Raw genomic sequence first — 22,042 nt, 5'->3', positions numbered from 1 at the left:
TCCTTGCTCACAGTGCTGACTCTCTCTGTGGTTGTGTCTGTCTTTCAGTTGTTCCTTGTCAAGCTCTGAGAGCCACGTGCCATCACTTGTTTGTCTGACCTGCTGCTCTGTGGACCAGCCGTGCCTGTCAAAGCAGGGTCAGAGAGCAAGCCTGTGCTGGGATGGAGAGGGAAGTTTGGGGAAAGGAGTAAAGGAATGCAAGTGCCTTTTATGTAATCTGTGTCTCTTATGTCAGCATGTAGCCATCTCAGATATTGTCTCAGGACCTCAGCAGCAAATCTTCTGAGCATTTTGGCTTGTCCAACGTGGCCCCTTGCAGAGTGACATCCCAGGAGATGCTCTCCCATCAAACACCTGAGTGCAAACAGTAATCTCCCCTGGGCAAGCCCTCTGTGGAGAGCACATGGAGGAAGTCTGGGGCTGGCATGGAGAGCAGAGCAGTGTCCCCATCCATCTCTGCCCGCCGTGCCGCCAGTGCTGGGAGGCAGCGTGTGCCATGGCTGTCCGTCTGTCACTGTCCGTCTGACACAGCAGGTATAAATCATGCACGGGCAGCAGAGACGGCGGGGAACGCGCCTCCTCTCACCCCTACTCTGCCTAGCATCCCCGTGATGCCAGGGGGGTGGCAGGGGGCAAAGCTTGATGTCACTTCTTGGCACTGTTCGAAGACGTTAATCAAAGAGACGGTGACCTCTCCTGGCACGCAGAGCGCTGCCAGGGACCTCCAGCCCCGCGTCTGCGGCAAATCAAATGATGTGCTGTGGGAGAGGAGGGCCGGCACTCACATATCCATCACCAGCCTCCTGACCGTGGAGGAGAGGAAGAGAGCTGCCAGAAGCCTCCCCTCCATCAGTCCTCGGAGGCGCCGGTAGCTTAAATCCCAGGGTGTCTTCTTACTCATCCATTAGTGGACACTAACCGCAGCTCCCTGTGGAAGCACCTTAATGGCTGCCTCGTCTGGACAAGCCCTAATTAAGACTGAGGAGTGGTTTCTTTTCAAAACCTGTGCTCAAGTGTGTTTTTCTAGTTTCTCACCTTCCCAGATGAGATTTTCAGGGCTCAGGCTAGGTGATTTTTCTTTTCTTTAGTAGTTCCAGTGATTCACCAGTTTAAAAACGTGACAGGACTGCAGGACACCCGATCAGGCTTCCTTTCTGATCACACATTCAGGGGATTTTATTATCTTTTCTTTTCCTCCCCAGAGAGCTCAAGCTCCGAGGTAGCTCAGGTAGAAACCTGCAAACCACAGAAATTAATCTTTGCTGACAAAAGCTTTCTGACTAAGCACTGGTCTGGATTTGAGGATGTGCTTGATGCTCCCAGGTGAGCTTGCAAAGGTGGAGGGAGCACTTGCATGTGGCAGTGGATCACAACAGGGTGTGCACTCATCACGGGGCAGAGTTGGGGGGTCCAGGCCACTCTCTGTATGTGACAGTGATTGTGTAGTGCTATTGCTGGGGATCTTGGAGGGTGAGACCAGTGAAGTGCTAGAGATCTGCATCTTGCTTTCAGGCTCCTCTGTAGGGCTGAGAGGTTTCTTCAGCTTGGAGGCTGCATGTTCCAGCTCCTGTTTGTCGCTGGTACAACCCAGCCTATACCAGTGACTTCAATGGGCCAGCCTCAGTTTACCTAGCATGAGGATGTTACCTTTGACCTCGGCTGCATTCCCTGGCTCATCCTCTCCCCTGTGATCTACCCAGCTTCCTGTCCACCTTGCCCCTGCAGTGGAGGCCACCATCTCAGCCACAGGAGCAATGCTTGGCTGCTGGTTCATGTACCACTGGAAGGGGTAGAGGCTGCCGTGCTCTCCCCCTTCCTTGTGCTTTGGGGTAGGTGTGGTTTCTGCAGCACTGAACACACCAGTGGAGGACACTGCAGGCAGCCCTGCGAATGTCCCATGTGATCATGGAGTGAACTGTGGCTCTCTGTGGAGGACCTGCCTCCCTCTGCTGACAGTGAGGTGCTGGTGATGTGCCACTCTGGTCTTGCGTGATAGAGGCAGCAGCATGTGAGAGGCTGTTGACTCGGAGAGCAGCATGGGCCAAAAAATGTTGTGGAGAATGTCTCTGATTTGAAGTGGTGTCTGCTGTGATCTGAGCCTGCCTTTACAGAACGCTTTGGGTGGTTGGCACTTTCTTGTGTGCAGGCAGAGTTTGAGATGCTCGGCTGAGCCGGTTGCTTTCACGCCCATTTCCACTTCACAGGCACAGCAGTGATGCTGCCTTGGTGTCTCCCCACAGGACGGTTCAGTCCCCTCAGCATGGTCTGCCCAAGGGTGCAGAGAACCTTCCCCAGCTCACATCTCTCCAAGTGGGTTGCCGAAGGCAAGACAAGCTTTCAAATACCCCAAAGCAGAAGGAACAATTGTTACCTAAGCCCTGGCCATGTTTTCCTAAGGAGAAAAGAAAGACCCAAGTGTTGCACCATCCCTTAAAGCTCTCTGAGCAATCTCCTGGAGTCTGGCCCATGCTGCGCTCCCAAACGCTAGGTTCCCCGTCCCTTCTGACAGCTCTCTTCCACACAGGTGCCTGGGGAGTGTGGAAATTCCTGACAGGCTTTCCCAAACCCTTTCACAGGCCAGGCAATGGGCTCTAGATGGCAGTATTTCTGTTCAGGAGCCCAGCCGCTGCTCCCAGGCGAGCTCCATGGATCCCTTTCGTGCCAGGCTTTGGAGAAGCTCCGAGATTAACGCTGGGCTGAAGTGGGCAGCTTAGCACCCCGCTGCCTCTTATCGCTTCCTCAGTGAAAGTGGCTTGGATTGTGTGACCTTATGAGACCAGCGGCTTCAGCAGGCTGGACAGTAGTTTCTGGCTGTCCTTCCCCACCACATGATGAAATTGGCTCAGGATTGATTGCTTGGACGATTGCCTGTTGGTCAGGGGGGTAGCAGGGATTTTGGTGGTGGGAGTCCTTTGCTGTGACAAAGCCCAGCTAGTTTTCTGTGTGTGCTTGAGGATGCAGTCAGGGGGTCTGCTCTTCCCAATGTGTGTGGAGGCTGCCTGTGGGGGACTAGGGCCTTGTCTTTGGCTGGAGGAGAGCTGGGAGCTTAGGGAAGGAAAATGTTGCTGGAGAGAGGACTGTAATTGCTCCTGCACACTTGGAGCTGTCACTTGCTGTCACCTCCTTCCTGCACTTGTCTCTGCTCACTGCCTGAGTGACGGGGATCCTGGGCTCAGTACCCTCCTCCTTTCCCAGGGCTTCTGCTGCGATGCTAAATGGAGACCACTCCTCAGAAGCTATGCCTGTGTTTATCTTCTCTCCTGGGTGCCAAGGTGACAGGTACTTTCTTTGTCCATTTAAGTGTCAAGGGAGAAAGATGGAGGGAGCCTGGAGGCTGCTGTCCCTCACTGGCTGCACTTGATAGCTTTGCTTCAAGCTTGGGGGTGATCTCACTTGGCTTCTGACCACGTTTTATCATGGACTCAACCCATTTGGGGTCAAGAAGAGGAGAGGAAGACTCAGAAAACCAAGGATGTGTTCCTGCCCCTGGGCACCACAGTGCAGCACATGTAGATTGGGGTCCTGTAACTCTTCCCTATTACAGGCCTCCTGGAAGCTGGCAGCAAAACTCAAAACTTGCCAAGACCCCCAGAGAGCTGAGCAAGGGGGAAGGCAAGCACCTTAATCAGCAAAGGTCTGGGCCATTTGTACTCATGGTGCTCCTTGGGGTTTTATGAATCTAAGTGTGCCCTCATCGTGGGACAACTGGTTTAACTCTGTGGACCAGAAATAGAGGCTAGACCCTGATCTCTTGAACTTGGCTGGTGTGGTGACAACAGCTCACCTGGGATCTAGGGCAGTCTCCTCTTCAGCTAATTCCTACCACTTCCACTAAGGGAAGCATTGAGATGGGAGTGACAGCATTTCCTTCCTGTATGGCAATGATGGGAGGAGCAAGCCCTCCTCCTGAAGCTCTCCTCTTGTACTCCATCCCCTCCTTCTACCCTCTGCCTGCCTGGCCTGGCTGCTCATGCTCCCCTTCAGCACCGTGGAGGAGACTGGAGCTGCTCTTGAGCAGCAGAATGATGCTGGTGCTGCAAAGTGGGGAAGGGATACTGGATTTCAGGGGCTGCAGGAGATGCCAATCATTTTCCAGCTCTGCCACAGCAGAGGAGAAATCATTCCTATCTCCCTGTGCATCATTTCCCTCTGCATAAAACAGTGATCCTTTTCTTGCCTCCTTGAGTTGATGCCAAAGGAGAGAGACTGGTTCCTCCTTGTTTTTCCCCCAGCACAGATGATAGTCTCTTTGGGGTTGGCATCGTCATGCCTGGGCTTTCCACTCCCCTGGCAGACCTTGGCCCCTGGCTTTGCAGGAGTGTGGCAGCAGAGGTGAGCTGCCTGGCTGTCCCTTAGCCTCTCAAGGCCGTGAGACAGCTCGCTCCCAGCCTGTGCAGGAGCTTTCTCTGCCAGTCCTGCACCTGCAGCCTGGGAAAATGGCTCCAGTCATGCTGCAGCAGGCATGGACAATTGATTATAAGTGGTCATAGATTACCTGGAGCAATGCTATTAAATTTAATACACTTCTCCACCGGCTCTTGGGGCTCAGCCTTGGGTTGTGTAACTGACATCTTGTTGCAAAGCATTTTGGGGACATTGCAAGGGGCGGGAGGCAAAGAGATTCGACTGCAAAAAGAGTGAGAAGAAGATGAGTTTCTGTTGAGATTTATTTCCTGCCCTATAATTGCCCAGAAAAGCTGTGTAAACCTTCTCTGTTTGTGGAACAAATACTGCAAGAGTTACTGCTCTGACCTTTTTTTTTTCTTTTCCACTGGACAATTGTCTGTGCCCTTGCTATTCTGAAGCCTTGATATGCTGCTGGCAGATTTATGCCATGTTGAAACCCACTTCTTATTGCCTCAGAGTTGATTGGAAGAAAGGAAACTTGCTTGCTGGAAAAATAAACCTGCTACCATGTGTCCTGCATGCCAAGCTGGGGTTGAAGTTTAGAAGTCCTTTTTTCCTTGTCAGCTCCTTGTCTCCTGTCACTGTGTCATCTTTGAAAGGTGAGGGACCATCTCCAAAGAGGATCACCACTGGATTTAGGCAAGAGTGAGGTAGCTAATGAGCAAACCACACTGTGATGCAGTGAGGCCACTGCTTCCTCTTGAGTGAAAGGTTGTTCAGCGTGCAACTCCTGCCCTGGCTTAACAAAAGCTTGTGGCAATCCCCATGTGAACACTCTCACATTGATTTGGCAGCTGATAAGTTTGGGAATAAATCCACCTTCCATGGCAGCAATAGTAAATCAGATGTGCCATGTCCAGAGAGGGTTTGGAGTCCACTGCAAAAAGGCACGGCACTTGGTTTGTGTGTGGTTCAGAGCTTGACTGTGCTGAAGAGGACTTGGTGCTAAAGCTGTCTGGAAGAAACCTTGGAGTTTTAATCCTGTCCTGGGTGAAATCCTGGGTGAGATCTCAGTTAGTGCTTGTTGGAGTCTTCATCACTCCACAAGCCTCTGATATTGGTGCTTAGAGCCTCTTTTCTCTCTGTACCAACACAGAACTGACAAGCCAAGAGGGTTGTACAGTAGCCAGGCAGCCTAGAGAGGCTGTACCACAAAGGCCACTTGGAGTCATCGATCCTCCCCTTGAATGCCACACGAGAGCAGATGCCACTTGCCAACCTCAGCTCCTCATAAGTGTTGGGTGGGTTTGAGGTCTATCGCTACTGGCCCTGTCCAAGCAGGAGTGGTTCTGTCTGTAAGTTTTATTCTGGGTAATACAGGATCTGGTGGTAGCTGGTAAATGTCAGCCCTCATTAGGAAGTGTATCTTCCCGGGGGTGTGTTTCTCCTTGTGTTGGAGGCTACTGGTGTTTCACTGAGTGTCTGAGTGGAGAATCAGGCCTGAATGTGTGCATATCTGTATGTCCCCATGCAATTCCTCCTGCAGGTGACAGGGGAGCAGAGGGTGTGGGGTTTAATCCGTGTGTCTGTGTGGGCAGCCCTGCCGAGGCTGTTTATCAGCTGGGATCCCAGCACAGGGCTCTGCAGCATCAGCTGTGGCTTTCTTTTTTGCCTTCTGTCACATTTGGAAGGAGGGAAGATGTAGCTGAGTCTTGCAATAGTAGGTCAAAACATACTGCAGCACTAAAGATCAGAGCAAAAGCTTTCTTGTACAAACACATGGTTTTATTCATCCTGTTATTTTCCTTATCAAATGCTTACTTGCCTTTACGGAGCAGCTTTCAGGCCCAGGGTAAAAAGTGTCTCTGGGAGGGAAGCTGGGCTAGTGACTGGAGTGGGTGACAGTTATGGAAAATGGGCAATCTGGACCTGGATTCCTGATTCTGCTCTGGCTCCTGTTCTCCAGATCTCTGTGAGGAGCTGCAGAAATGAAGTGCAGGGGCTGTCACTGCATGTGTACGTGGCACACAGCGTGGTGGCACCCCCAGAGCACCCTGGGTACAGCAAGAAATGCCAGTCATGCTTGCAGCTGTTTCTGGCTGGGGAGCAGCCTGGTTAGGGTACAGCCTGGTTAGGGTGCTGGAACGAGCTCTTTCATCCAGGCAAAGCTTTGCCTGGGATTCTTCACCGTCCAGACATGCAGACAGCTTCTTTTTAAGGTCTCATTTGAAAGATGTCAGCTCCCCCTCCCTACTCTTCCCCAGGCAGCGAGAGCAGAAAACTAAATTTATCTGCATTGGGACAGAGAGACTGGAGTAAACCAGCCAGGCGCTGCTCCAGATCTGCTGGGTGGAACAACCGGCACAGAGCTGTCTGTCTGTCCGAGCCAGAGGTGCTGGGGTGCAGCTGATGCTGGCCTGACTGTGACACCTGCACAGAGTTTTCCATTCCTGTCCCCACGGTTCAGAATTTGCTGGAAAGTTTGCCTTGTTGAGGTGATTTTTATCAGTCTCTTGGTTAATATTTTTCCTCTACAGATGAGGCAAAGCAGTCCCTCTGCTTGTTGGGAGACAGATGAGGAGCTACACTCCTTGCCTTGCTTCCCAAGACCTTGTGAGAACCCCAGGGTGGACACAGTGCTGGACAAGAGGTGAAGCCCTTGTTGCTCAGGTACTTTTGAATATCCTGAATGCAGTGGATAGGGATGGGAACTGTGGAGGACTCAAATATTTTCAATTTGATAGTAGCTGCTCACGGGACTTTTTTGCGGTCATTTTTGATTGGTGGAAGAGATCACAGGGCAGATGTTTGAATGGGTGTGTGCTGCACACTGCTGTGTGCCTGAGGTGAAGAAGAGATTCTTTACTGTGTTCCTTCCCCAGGCTGGCTGGAGCATGGGCAGGTGGGGAATCAGCAGGATCTGTTTTTTCTTTTCCCATACTAAAACTGGAGCATCCTTCTCTGTCAGGCTGCTGCTAATGAGTTAGTTAAACAGCATCTCCTTACTGGAAACTCTTTTCAGTCCAATTAAGATCTTGCAATATGTCAGTTGTGACAATAAAAGTGAATTAAGGCTCATTTCTCCTTTTTTACGATGTTTATTAGAAGATGGGAATGCTCATTTAGAGGAGTTAATCATAGTTATTTATTTGTCAGTGGTACCAAGAAGCCCCTGCTCAGGCTTCTTGGTGCCAGAGACCCAGTGCCAGATGCTGTGTGTGCTCGTGGAAGGAGTGGGAGCCAGCCTTGGAGAACCATGCGGGAAGAGCCCAGGTGAGGTAGGGAGACTCCTGTGACCATTTAGCCCCAGCTGCAGGACTTGCTGCTGCTTGGGGATGCTGTGAGAGCCACTGGGGTCAAAGAAGGCAAGAGGAGAATGTGTAATTCATCTTCCCTCTCAAGCTGCTTTGATTCAGTGGCTTCAAGACTTAAAGCAAGCTCTTCTGGGAGCTGGCTGCTAGTGAAGATGCTTTTCAGCACACCTAACAGGGAAAAGGTGGTATTTTATTGCTGTGAGGAACCCAGGCAAGTGGATGTAGTAGAAAAGGCCTGTAGGAAGATTCAGTGCTTCACCTTGTTTTCAAGGGGAGCTTGGTTTGTGCTTCTCAAACTCTTAACCAATAAAATTACAAGATCCAGTAATTAGGAATCCAAGGACATGGAGGCACAGAGACTGAGAAGTTGGCCAGGAAGGAAAAAAACAAAGTAATGATCTTCCTCTGCTGCCTGTCCTGCAGAGAACCAAGAACTGTCAACCTTCAGTGCCTCTCCCTGTGAGGGACACCCTGTGCTGGAGGAAGGGGTAAGGGTCTGGCCCCCCTTTCCTGAGGCTGCCACATTGTGAGGGGCAGAATTTACTGAAGGCAAAGGCATTGAGCACACTGAGACAAATTGTCCTGTGGGCTACTGCAGTCCCGTGCTGGCATCAATAGTCACTGTGCTGTGGGCTGCTGAGCTCTGTCCCTAGCCTGTGTTCTGGGCTTCCAGATTCTGTCCTTCAGTCTGTGCTCCTGCCTGGCTTGTGGGCTCCTTCCTCAGGACTTTTTGCTTTGTGCTGTTATGCTTATGAGTGTCATCCACACCCTGGGTCCAGCCTTGATGCCAGTCTCACTGAAACATGGGTTGGGGCTCTGAAGGCTGTTGTGTGGAGGACAGAAGCTGAGGGCTTTGAAGATCATACAGGACATGAGAATGGAGCAAGCTGAGGTAAATGAGGCTGCAGGATGTGCTGACTTGCTCCCAGTCTCCTCGTCAGGATTCCAGGCTGGGTGAGCCAGCAGCAGCCTGTGGGGAACTGAGACTTCCAGGCTGGGCTCCTGCTTGTGGCCACGAGTGCAATACACTGGGGCTGTTCCCTGTCCATGAACCCATCCTGACGTGTTGTAGCAGGCTGAATCTCTGTCTTTACTGCTGCAAAAACGTCATTCTTCTTTCAGTCCTGCAGCTGTTGATGTTTTGAAGTTACGAAAACATTTAAATGATTAAAAAAAATATACCCAGCCTTGGTTTATCAAGGGAACTTCTAATGAGGAGAAGGGGAGGGGGAACAGACACAGGAAGGGCAGCAGAGACTAACAGCCTGGCAGAGCACTTATCATCTTGACAACACAGTAAGTTTCAAACTGGGCTCGCTCCCGACGTTTGCCTGGAGGTACATTTAACTCGTGCGGGAGACGCTGCAGCAGAAGTGTGCACCTCTGAACCCAAGGAGGCCTCCACGGGGGTGAGCCGGGCTTGGGAAGGGGGGAGATGGACTCCAAATGGAAAATGTGCTCCTTCCCTGCCTGCCTGTCTGTGTGGGGCCAGACTGCGAGGCTGAGCTCGCAGCTTGGAGAGAGAGGATGCTAATGAAGCGTGAACTGGCTGCGCTCAGTGGCGGCTCCGTGCTAGCTGCCACCAGCCCACCTCTTCCTTTCATTGCTTCCCTATCTGCATGTTGTGTTTGACGAATGGAAATACGGGCTTCTCTTTGAAGCAGGAGGGATGACAAGCAAACTGATAGGATGGGAGCTCAAATTTCTGCTTTCTCAGGGCTAGGCTAAATTGTCAGAGGATAAACAAAGCTTCTAGGAGAGATTTGCAGCCTTTGGGACTGATGGGAGACTCTGGGTTTGGCAGGTTCAGTGAGGTGCAAAGAAGGGTCTTTCAGTGGCTCTGTGCTGTGTCCAGAAATCTTTTACTGTAATTTTTTGTCTTTTTTTTCAGGTCCTGACTTGGAGTGCTCTGTGCTCCAGGGCTGCTGCTCCTCTGTATGGAGTTCCAAACCCCCAATTCTTCTTACTCTGGAACTTCCAAAGTGCACCTTCCACCTCCCTCAAATGCCTTTCAGCTCTCCCTGCTGCAGCTGGACCTGCTCCATCTCTCCTGTCCAGGTATTCCTGCCCTCTTCCCCACTGCCCCTGGCTCTTACCTCCCCTTCTTCCCCCCAGTTTTCCCTGTCTTAGTCAGGCCTTTGCTCACTTTCTGTCCCCAGAACCTGTGCTATGGGATTTCAGAAACAGAGATGTGAACTGTGCCTCCAGAAATCCCAATATGGTGCTACAAACCATGGGCTTGTGTTGAATCTGCATTACCTGCACATGGGAGTGAAAAGCATAATCTCTCCTCAAACATGCCTGAAACCAAAATAATTGAATTTCCAAGGGTGAAAAAGACCTCTAAGATCACTGAGTCTGACTGGTAACCCAGCACTGCTGTGCTCACCTCTAAGCCAAGTCCCCAAAATAGTCCAGACAGCCACAGGAGAGCAGGATGCTTTATGTCTGGTCCTGTGTTGTGAGAAGGTTCTGTGGCACAGCTTAAGGCTCATACATTGACATTGGATGCTGCTGAAAAGGGATGTGATTGGTTTTTTCATAGTGAATGACTTTTTGGCATTTCTGAGATGCAAACTCCCAACTAGGAGGCAGAACAAGCTGGGCATGTGAGATGGGAGTTGTGCCATGAGCCAGAGCATCTGCTGTATTGGAGGGTCTGAACTGTCCTGTTGCTTTCATCACATCCCCAGGCATCTCATGGCACCTCCCTGCATGCAGAGAAACATCTGGAAGGGTGCAAATGCCAGTCTGTTTGTACTGGCACTCTGTAACAAAGCCAGCCACATCCCAGCATCAGTTGTACCAGGAAGAGATGGAAACACAGTGTTAGACGCCGGAGTGGAGGCCCTGCCTGGGAGCCTTGCCTGGAAATGGTTGGCAGTGGCAGTGTGGGGAATGGGCTAAAATCAGGGATGTTAGTCCATGCTCTCTCTTGCAGCTGTATGGTTTTATCTCCCTTCCTAGATTGGCTTTAAGATATGGGAAAGCGTTGAGATTCTTCCCACAGGAGAGATTTGCTGAGGTCCTTAGCTGGTACAAATCAATCAAGCTCTAACTCACAAAGCACCCTATGGGGACACAACTTTGATAGGAGCCTTCCCTCTGAAGTTTGATGTGATTCCCTTTTCTTCCAGCCACACATTTTCCTCTTTTCATTGCAAAAATAAAAGCTGTGACAAAACCTGGCGCAGCCCCAGAGCTGGTCCCCACCTCCCTTGTCCCGGCCTTTGTGCCCTCCATCAGAAAACTCTGAGTCAACACCTCTTGGCTCCACCAGCTTTGTAATGTTTTTTTTTCCTCCTCCTCGTTCCCCCATCCCAGCTGGGGTGAAGAAGCAAGAAAGCAAATAGGAATAAATACCTTCAGCCATAAAAGTGAAATAAATCAATACCTCTTCTCTGAAGCCAGAGATGCTTAATAGGCAAGGATCACTGCCAGATTGTAAAAAATGTGTTTAGTGTGCGGCTGGGGCAAGTTTAACCCTTGGACATAAACAGCTGAGCAGCTTCTCTCACCTCTGAATTAAATAACTTTAACTGCAGAGGGCTGTGATTAATGGAGGCTCCTCTGCTTGGGATGCTGCAGGTATTTGGTGCCTATGGATTGTCTGGGAGACTGGGATAGAGAAGTTGTGCCAGGTCCCTTCTGCAGGCCCAGTGATGCTTTTTTTTCTTTTTTTTTCCATGAAGTTATGGCTCTATTCACGGGTAAGGGAGCTCCTGGGCACTGGGCTGAGTTGGTGAGATTTCAGCTGCTTTTCCCAGGAATTAAGGACCTTTCCAGCTCTCTGTGGTGGGAAAGCAGAGGGGCAAAGCTTGGCTGAGACAGTGATAGGACCTGAAGGAATGGCATGACTCTGTGTCACAGGAGGTTTAGGCTGGATATTAGGAAAATGTTCCTCATCCAGAGGGTGGTTGGACACCGGAACAGGCTTCCCAGGGAAGTGGTCACAGCTCCATGGCTGCATTTGGACATACTCCCTGAAGTCTGACAGCTGTGGTGGGGTTGTTGGGAATGTCCTGTGCAGAACCAGGAGCTGAACTGGATGATCCTGGAGGGTCCCTGCTAACTCAGAACATTCTGATTCACTAGGATGACAAGACACAGCCAAGGCTGGAGTAACAGGGATTGTTGGAAGCCCCAGTGAGATGCTGCTGGGGGAAATGTTAGCCTTGCTGTCAGCTAGACTGGTGAGACCAGATCAGGAATAATGAGGATGCTGTGGCCAGTCTTTCTGAAGACCAAAGAGGTCCAATGGGAGCAGGTAAATTCAGAATCACACAAGTCCTATCACACCCTGAGTTTGGCTTCACAAAATCAAGGCTAAGAGGTGATGCACTCTGGGAGAAGAATTGTTTAGAGTAAACAGATGTTGGCACAAGGACAGGTATTTATGGGCTGTCCATGATCTTGGGAGACTGTCAACAAGCAGAAAGACACTGATCCCTTCCAGCAGTCATGGAGCAGGGAAGCACTGGGACTGGTTTAAAGTGAAGCTGAGCAGGAGTGATTATTTGACATAACTCCAGCACTGCTCAGAGGCTGGATGTAGGGATGTGGGATTTCTTATAGCTCTTATTTATGATGGTGTGTGTGCTTTTTGTTGGGGCTAGGAGCTCAAAGATAGCCAAGGCATTTCAGGAGAGGATTAGGGCAGTTTCCCACAAAGCCTTCGTGCACCTGGATAAGCTCTTTGTTCCCCTGGCACACAGTCTCACATTCAGTTAAGTGCTGCCTGACACACATATGTTTTCCTGAACTGCTGAGGAGAGCCACATGATGGAAGTTAACTTGGTGTTGAGCTGGCAGCATCTGACACAGCTCTCAAAGCCAGCTGGTTTCCGTGCAAAAGGAAGACAGGTTCTACTGAGGTGATCCTAGAAATACACTCGTATTGTTTTGATGTTTATTTTCATGGGTAGAGGAAATCCCATCCCTTGTTGACTCCCAGGTGTGGGAGTTATTAAAGTAGCAGTGAAACAGGCTATTCCAAATATGCCCTGATTTTGCTCTTCTCCCATGGAGAGTATTGCTGTTAGTTGGGGCAGAACAAACAGGTTGAGGTCATGGTTGGCAGAAAATGGGCAGGATTTGTCCCATCACTTGAGCCAGACTTTCCTTGTGGGAAGCAACAGAGAAACCTGGGTCATACACCAAAAAAAGGGCTTTGCTGACTTTTGATGCATTGCTTCTTCCTTGCTCTGTAGTCTGTCAGGCAGCTCCTACTCCTCCCTGCCAGATTCCAGGTGTTCCAGTTTGGACCTGAAAGTACTTGGGATTAGACCAGGTGCTGTCACAGGTACCTCTCCACACCTAAATCCACTTAATTAAGGCTAGAAAAGATTTCCAAGATCATCAAGTCCAACCATTAACCCAGCACTGTGGCTTTTTTTGGTCTCTTAATCCCTTCAAATATGAAGAAAGGTAGACAGCATTGCCTGTAAGGGACGGTAGGGGTCTACTGCCTCCAGAACCTCTGTGTTTTGGATGAGGTGGTGTCCTGTGGGCATCCAACATCTCTGTGGCTTTGTGTGCATCATTCCTTGCCTGTTCGTCCAAATATGGGAGAAAATCCTCTTGGTGGTGCCTGCCGAGTTGTCTGTGAAAGCCCAGCCATGGAAGAGCTGGTGAATTGTTTTTCTGCCCAAAGCAAAGGAAGTGCTCCTGGTGGGATAATCAATCTTCACAAGAGCTCCCCCAGCCGAAGGCGAACGCCCTGACTTTATGGAGTGTGGAGCAGCTCCCCTGTAATGGCCAGGAGTGCCCCTCCCAGGCAGGAGCTCACCTGTGGGATGGGGAGTGTGTGTGTGTGTGTTTTAAGGTCATAAAAGGCTCTGTGGAGGAAGGCTCTGGCTGTTACATGTGCTGACAGCAGAGCTCCCGGCACTTCAGCTTCCTTGGCGTAAAATCACAGCGGCGGATAAATCCTGGAGAAATAAAACCAACCCAATCGAATTAGCCCAGAACCGTGTGCAGGAGGTGGGAAATGTTTTCACAGTGTTTCATCCTCTCTTGCGGGTACTGAATCATTGAGGGTGATTTCTCAGCTCGGTGCAGTTCAAACCAGCCAGGGCTCCTTGTTGGTTAATCCTGATGAGGGAGAGAGGCTCCTCTGTTGGTCTGACAGTACCACACTGCTCTTGTGCTCCCCAAAGTGCTAAGGAAAGGCACTTGCAGTGGGCTTTTTGGGTGCCCTTTTCCTTCCTCCTTGGACTTTCTGATGCTGTGCCTTGGGTTGGAGGGAAGGATGCTCCCTGATGTCAGCCAGCATTGGGCTGGGTATGGTCTGCCTTGCTGGCTGCCCCGGGGTGGGAGCCATCACCCAGGCTGGGATTCCTCCAGAGGCTGGGAAGTAGCTGCCAGGCTGGATCTGGGATGGGGGAAGGGGAAGACTTGGTTTCTTTCAGTGTCTGAGGGTGGATTAAGTGGAGCGTTCCTTGTTAGCTAATTGAAACAGTCAAAATGTCAAATGAGGCATTTCAATAATAGTGATGTTAGGAGCTTTACATTTTTATTTCCTTCCCTCTCTCCTTTGTATCATGCCTTCAAGACATGAGGACCTAAGTCTGCTTTTACAGAAACCCTCTTAAAGAGGGGCTTCAGGGGGATGGGGCAAGGACTGAAGCTGTTTTAATCCCCTCCAATTCCAACATTATTGTGTTTCAGCAAATATTTTGCAAAAGGATTTTCAGGCTGAACTTCAAACAGGCAAATTCCTCACTCCAGTGACTCGGGTAGCTTTGCAAATTTAGAAAAGAAAATGAAGATTGTTTTAGCTGACATTTAAACCTCTTCTCTTTTCCCAGCCTGTCAGGAAGCTTCATACACTTTGGGTCAGACGCTCTTTCCCTGAAGAAGAAAAGGATATTTATAGCTGGGTAGGACCTTAAAGGGGAAATCTCTAGGCTGCAGTACCTGTCAGATGGAGTTACATATAGCCCCAATAGGAACAGTCAACCTGGAGCCCACTAGATGGAAGAAAAAAGGCGATGGTCCAGCCCTGGGCCACACAGGAGAGTCTAGCTCGGGTACTTTGGCAAATTCCAGGAGGGTGAAAGTAGGCTTGGCTGGAGTCTGGTATTTTCTGGTCTTTCTTTATGGCTCACTGTGTTTTGTTGCCCTTCTTAATCTTGGAGAGTGTTGACACACAGAGACATTGAGATGTGGTTTGGATCATTCCTGCTCCTTGGGGAGGTAGGAAAGGGATTGACGAGAGAGGCAAACCCAAAGAAAGCCAGTTTGTCACACAGAGAGGCTGTGGCTTGCTTGCCCTGGTTGGTTAGGAGCACCTGGCTGCAGGTCTTGGTTCCTCCTTGCTCCTTCAGCCAGGGCTAAATCCAGGCTGGCAATGCCAGGCAGTGAGCAGCTGTCTGGGCTGTGTGTGGAGCAATTTACTCCCAGGGATTAGAGTGATTGGGGTTTCTTAAGGTAAAGACAGCTTGCAAAGAAAAGCAGCATGTCTGGGGACAGCAGAGTTCTGCCACAACCTGCTCTTACCCACAGCTTGTTCTGCAACAAGGAGTTTCTGTGGGCACATCACCTCTCCTCCAGAACTGGCCTGGAAGGAGGGGAGGTCCCCCTTTGGGGCTGCGGATGGGGTTTGGGCTGTCTTCTGTAGCTGATGGGGCTGCACAGGAGGTTTTGGCATAAGTTTTTTTTGCAACCTGAGCCCTGGAGCTTGCTGTGAGGCCCCATGTAGGACAGCAAGGGCATTTTGGTGTAGCCCAAGGTAGCTGGAGTCTGAATGAAGGCTGGTGTCAGGCTAATGTAGCTCAGAGGCTGTTACTGCTGTGTGGTATTGGCTTATTGGACTCTAGTGTGGAAATTACTGGTAAGCTTCAACTAGACCTGGGAGCATCTTCCATGGCATAGGTCCAATTGTTCTCCTTTTGGCCAGCACGGGCTGGGTGTTCTGTGCACTCTTGTATTTTCCCATATCTCCCCAGAAGTTAAGGGAAAGAAATCCAGGTGCAGTGTCTGGAGAGGGAACTGTGGTGTGTTCTGGCCAAGAATGCTGATTTAGCCATAAGGGTGTGGTGGCCCATTCTCTGTGGAACGGGCATGTAGGTACCACCCAGAGCTGTGTGGGCTGCTGCAGGCAGGCTTTCCTTGTAGGAAAACCACTTGTGCTGAAGGAATAGCAAAGCCCCTCTTACAGACCATGTCTCATGGAGATGAGACCCAGAGGGATCTTCTCTGGAGCTCTGACTTTCAGCTGGTGTTGCTCTGGGCCCTGCAGGAGTGGGAGAGCCCAGGGCACTGTGCAGGATGTTCTGGGGGGTATCAGGTTTGCTCTGGCCACACTTGGTTCTGCTTCCATGCTCCTTCAGATAGCAGCCCCAGCAGTGCAGTCCTGGAGCTGAGGCTTCCACAATCCCAGAAGGGAAAGGAACAAATCTCTTACACATGGAACTCTCCAATGGGGTTTTCCCACCTTCTGCCCACCCTGGTGGATGTTAACAAGCTAGTAGATCTAGACCTGCTGTGCCTTGATAGAAAGATTTATTTTTAGGGCCTTGATATTTAAAATGATCTGTTATAATTTCATGCTTAAATAACACTAAATAATGTTCCCTGTTTGCACAGTGTAATTGGAAGAGGCGAATAAACCAAACAAACCAGCTATGACTGAGCTTCCTTAGTATTTTCAGACTGAAACAAACAGCAAAAAACAAGGGCTTAGCCAATTTAACACTTTGGGGGTATTTTCTGGTTGGCATTTCACTTTTTCATTTTCACAGGCCAAGAAACATGAGAGTTCTAAAGAGCCAGTGGCTTCTTGCCAAAGAAAACTCAGTTGATCTTAGATTGCAAAAAAAAAGAAAAGAGAAAAAATCAGAAGTGAACTTATTGTTTGTTTTTTAGGAACTGGCAGGGCTAATGACTCTGCAAGTGCCATGGGATTTTATGCAAGTGCAGAAAAGACTTAGAAAATATTCAGCAAGTTCATTTAGGCTCCTTTCATGCTTCTCAAATCCTGAGGCTTCTTTATTGCTTCTTTATGTCAATTTGGCACTGCTTGATTTCGCTGCTGCCCTCAATGTTATTGCAATGGCATTGCTGTGCTCCATGTGGAGCAGGTCCTGCACTGATCACATCCCATGCAACCTGCCTGGGCTTTTAGGGGGTTGAGTTAAAACTCCAGCCTTTGGTTTACCCTTTTTGGGGATAGGGAGTTCAGGCCAAGCTGCCATTCCCTGTGTGCAAAGCCCTTGGTGTCATTATTTAGGCAAAGAGATTTTGTGATTAGTCATGAATAGGTTGTATTCCCTTCTGGAAAACTGCCATTGGAGAGGGAATATAGCCTGGGATGATGAAGCTGCTGTGCATCAGCTCATTGGTGTGTCTTTATCTGGCAGGATCTCTCTCTGCCAGCGTTCAAGAAGTGTTAGGACAACATTCTTAGGCTCATGTTGAGATTCTGTGCAGGGCCAGGAGCTGGACACGATGGTCCTTGAGGGTCGCTATGATTTTATGATTCTCCTGTAAGAAGGGTGTGATTAAGTTTTCCCTCAGTGTCCCTGTGCTGAGATGCCCCATGGAGCAATGCTCCTGAAGGCTCAGGCTCTGGCAGTGATGATGCTGACACTCCTGATGAGCCCTGCATCCTCCTCCTGGTTCTTCCCTTTCCCTCCAGTGCCCTGTCCTCCCTCTGCCCCGCCTATCCTGGGGTGAGCAGGCTTCCCCCAGTGCCTCCCCTCCTTCCTGGCTGGTGAAATCCTTCTCCCTCTTCCCCTCCCTGTGCTCCACACGAGCCTCGGCTCTGTTTGTGCCCACATTAGCATTTCTGCTGACTGCAAGGATCGGTTTAATTTCATGGGTGTCATTTCCTTCAAGAAATCTCTCTCTGAGCAGCAGCCCGACGAATGCCTGATAAAACATATTTTCCTACGGTAATGATTTTATGGACCCATAAGTCATGAATTTATTATGATCTCAGCCCCTGCTGCTGATTGCTGTAAAATGCAAAGTAATTAACAGCGAGCGGTAGCAGCTATTCCCACCTGGTAGCGTGTTCTTGGGTACGCTGATGGCTTTGATTAAAGTAATGGCTAAAGTGTACAGCCTGGCTGTAAAATATTAGCATGATTAATGCACTATCCTAAATAAGAAACAAAACTAATGGGCATGGTTTAAGGAATTAAATATATATATGTACATATACATATATATATATACACACATTCCTTTCCCACCCTCTAGCTATTGTTCTGGCTCATTTGTGCTTTCTTTTCTGTTAAATAATGTATGGGCTGGAGGACCGGGGGCCAGGCTACAGATGCATATTGCAGTTTCATAACATCTTAAGTGCTTGTGTTAATTTTTCACTCCTTCCTTCTCTTTCCCCTCAACTTGCCATCTCCCATCGCGTAGGGGGGAGAAAGATAATCGAGTTTCCTGAACTTGGCCTGAAGTCAGATGTGATTTGATTTGGATGGCAGACAGCCTGGGGAAGTGGCTCCGAGGCTACCTGGAGAGTTGGATGTGGTTTGTGGCCTCTCAGAAGAGAAATCCCGGCGCTGTGCTCACATTCCCGTGGCTGGGGGTGATCTCTGGGCTGTCTCAACAGCCAGGAGCCCAGAAGTTTCTCACACATGAAGAATAACCACATCTGTCCAAAAAGCTGCAGTGCTTCTGCTGGGAAAAGAATGCTTTTGCTTTTCTTTCTCTGAACAGCCTAAAAAAGTCAATGACTGGATTTTGGTGGAAAATAAGACCCAAGTCAGATTTCTCCCTGCCACCCTTCCCAAAACCGTGATGAATTTGGTTTCTGGCATTTTCCAATGGGAAATTTTCCAATCAGAAGTTACTTTGGCTTGGGTGTGAGACAAGGAAATACACTTTTTTTAAAGACCAGCGCTTGGAAAATTTTATTTGGAAGTGGAGAAAATATCTGATTGGGAAAAAAAAATAAAGAAGAAGAAAAAAAGGCCTTTCTGACCCATGCATTTTGATCAGCTCTTCTCTTCCTTTTTCTTAGGATGTGTACACCAATGTCATCTAATTCCCTCTGATCAGCCTCTACCTTTTCAGGTCTATTGATCTGCTCTAGTTTATGAAGCTCCCAACTATTGGAAAGAAGAGTTTATAAATAACTACAGAGAAACGGGATTCTGTATCACAGGAGTTCCAGCTGTGCTGCTTTTGTTTATCACACAACACACATTTTTTGGAACTTTTCTTAACCAGGAGGTTGCAAAAGGAAGCTCAGCATGCCAATGTCACCGAGAACTGTTGTGTTGTATTGTACTGTGCAAATGGTGTTTTCTCCCTCTTGGGATGGAAAGGTTTCTGGGTTTGTTTTTGTAGATAAGATATAAACTCAGTAGTGGTTCTGCTAGTAAATACAAGTAGCCTCAAGCTCTGGAATGTGTCTTGTTGGTCCCTCCAGTAATTTGACAAAGTACCCTTCCAACAACCTCCTGAAAAGTACAATATGAACAATTTTGTTGATCCCTCGGTATCTGGAATAGTGGGAAGGGACACATTGCCAGCGTTGGTGTGGGGTTTGGATGTCTCACCCACGTTCAGTGGTGGTCAGTCCCAGGAATCAGATGTGTTACCAGGACAGCGAGGAAAGGTCTGTCTCTAAAACTGCCACTTCTGGAATTGTGACTACCTTTTGTGGGGAAATGTGTAGGAAATCTCAGAGAGGTAGAGTCTGTGATTTAAAGTACAGGGGAGCTTCCACGCAAGGAGAGATTAACCAGATTGAGATGTGTTGTTTGAGTAGAGAGGCAGCTGGCAGAGGGGGAGGATCAAGCCAAGCACAGTCCAGAGAGGAGTAGCATGGTTTGCTGCATCTTGTGATGTGGGTTACCCACTGAACTTATTAGGCAAAAAGTTTAAAGAAAATGAAGGTAAGTCCATTCTCCTGACATGCATAATTACATTTCTATTCCATCCTCACTTGCTGCTGTGGAGTCCAAAAGAGGAGGATGCATAGGTGTGAAGCAGCACTAGATCATCATGGAAGGCAGATCCCTGAGGATGCTGAATGTAATCCAAGGGTTTGCAGCAAGAAGAGATTCATAGATATCCTCATTTGCTCTGCCTCTCTTCCTCTTGGGAAGGCTGTGGCCATGTTCTTATGCCTGCTTTGGCCTCTTGTCTTGACACAGGGTCTCAGAGGCTGAGTGCTGGAGGGTGTGGTTTGACTGACAGCCCTTCCCTTCCTCGGGTGTGGACATCCCCAGTCTTCTCCCACCACGTGAGACCTTGTGTGCTGGATGAGGAAGCACAGGGCAAGTGGTGAAGGAAAGGCAATGACGCTGGGCTGCACCACGATTCCCACCAGGACCATCTGGCCTGGGGGGCGTGGAGGACGCCACAAGCTCGTGGGGCTGAGGCAGTGGCCTTGAGGGGTAAGAGCCAGGTGTGTGGATCTGATGGCAGCCCTGAGCCGTGACGGTGCCACAGCAAACCCCAGCCTGTGAGGGTGGTGTGTGGTGCCTGGGCCAGGGGAGGCTGAGCCTTTTCATCCCTCGTCTGGGCGCTGTTTGAGTCAGCTGCCGCAGTCAGGCTGCAGGGTCATATTTGGAAGGCTTTCTCAGCAGTGCACACATGTTAATGATGTTTGAGGAGTAGTTTCTGTGGGAGACCTGGGAGCCAGGCAGCTCTGCAAATCAGCCCATTAGTATTTTTAAAAGAAAACCTCCATCCTATAGGAACTGCTTTGGCCTCTGGAGACGTGCCAGAACTGTATCCCAGACTGCACTGCATCTGCTTCTATTAGATCTTTCCCTCTCTCCTTTTATCCACCCCTTTTGCTTCCCTCCTGCCTAGAGCTTTCTCTTGCTTTTCTATCCAAAACACACTTGAGCTGTTCCTTTGGAAGTTTGCACAAGGATAGGTTGGCGTTTACTTTTCCCCCTGCCGTCTCCTTTCTCCTTTTGGAGCTAATCACCCCGGCGAAATTGAGCTGTAATTCAGTTGGCAGTGGTCAGATTGAGCTGAACATGTGTGCTCCAGCACATCCCCAGATTCTTGCATCAACAAAAATGAGCAGAGACAGGCCCAAAGCAAAGGAGAGATGGCGTGGCCTTGTTTAAAACACACTCGTGCAGCAGCGTCAGCCACCTGAACAAAAGCTGCCTGTCGGCTTTTTGGAGCTGGGTGAAAGAAGAGGTTATTTGGCTTGATGTGCACAGCAAGAAGGGGAGATGGTGTCTCCCCCCCTCCTCCCCATGCCATCTGCAGCCTGGTGGCAGGTAGGGGAGGTTGCTTTGGTGGGGAGGATCTGTAGCTGCCGTGAGTCAGTCAGTGTGTCAGGGTAAATCAAGCCTGATGCTTTTAACATCTTCCCCACACAAAGAGGGGGGGCAGGGGGGAACGGAGGAAGCAATTGTAATTTTATGTCTATATCCTGCTCGACTAATCAAGGTGAGCAAGAGACTTGCCAGGCAGAGGTTTTCCTCTTGTTAGCTTGTTCATTTCTCTGCTTTGCCTTGCCCCTTTCTTTCCTGGACTGCTGTAGCAATCTCCTCTGAGGGAAAGAAGGATCCAGCTGATCAATGCTAGAGGCTTGTAGACAAATGGTTCTTGCTCCTCCAGACTGTCTCTTGCAGTAGGTCTCTAATTAGGTAAGTGAAAACTCATGGAAAAACACATTTTGGCAGAGGTTTGACTACCTTTGACCCTGTGTCCTGCCTCCTCACTCCTATTCAGACCCTAAACTTACTGTTAGCCCTGATGGCAGGCCTGTAGTGCACCATATCCTCCTCTCCAGCCCCTCTCGGGAGCTCCTTGTTCAGGCTGGACAGGCCTACAGGTGAGCAATGGAAAGAAAGAATATCTGCATCATGAGGGGAAGGTAATTCCAGGAGATTTCCAGCAGCAGCCTGGCTTTAGAGTTGTGCTTGGTATGCCTCTTGTCTTGCCTCAGGCACGAGCTGCTGCAAAGCCTCCCTGTGCCTTTCACCTTGCTGCCAGCACAGGCTGCCTGCTGTAATCCCAGGTGGGCTAATTCCCTCTGGAGAGCAAGGAGAGGAGGGGAGGCAAAGTAAATTCATAGATAGGTGCCACCCTTCCATTGCCACAGCCCAGAGTATGGGTGTAGCACATTAGGTGCATCCTGGTTTGAATACTGGGATTAACAGGATACTCTTCCTTTTGCTGGGAGCCATGATCCAGTAGCCTGGGATACCTGGTGGCAGTGAGAAGGCTTGTGCTCCAGAGGAACAGCCTGGCAGCTTCAGGGCTGCCTTCCAGCCCATGGCACAGGTTGTACTGAAGGTGAGTGAGGTGGATCCTCATGGTCCTGAGCTGGGGCTGTTGAGCAGCATTAACTCTGGCCTCTCTTTGCTGTTCTACCCAAGCAATCAACAACAGATTTTGACTTTTGAGCCAAAGCTGAAAATCTGGCAAGTCTGACTTGC

General features: G+C 49.7%; 1 long non-coding RNA gene across 1 annotated transcript in view; it reads left to right on the top strand.

Annotated features, from left to right (window-relative positions):
* LOC119704038 overlaps positions 1-22,042 on the top strand; it is a 116,308-nt gene that overhangs the window by 31,988 nt on the left and 62,278 nt on the right. The window contains exons 2-3 of the long non-coding RNA XR_005257818.1: positions 6,885-7,017; positions 9,553-9,719. This is a non-coding gene — a long non-coding RNA (uncharacterized LOC119704038). The remainder of the gene's footprint in view (positions 1-6,884; positions 7,018-9,552; positions 9,720-22,042) is intronic.

The sequence above is a fragment of the Motacilla alba genome, chromosome 8 (assembly GCF_015832195.1).
Source record: "Motacilla alba alba isolate MOTALB_02 chromosome 8, Motacilla_alba_V1.0_pri, whole genome shotgun sequence".
NCBI classification, from domain to species: domain Eukaryota; kingdom Metazoa; phylum Chordata; class Aves; order Passeriformes; family Motacillidae; genus Motacilla; species Motacilla alba.
The sequence above is the reverse complement of the archived record's forward strand: the minus strand, read 5'-3'. Positions and strand labels throughout refer to the sequence as shown.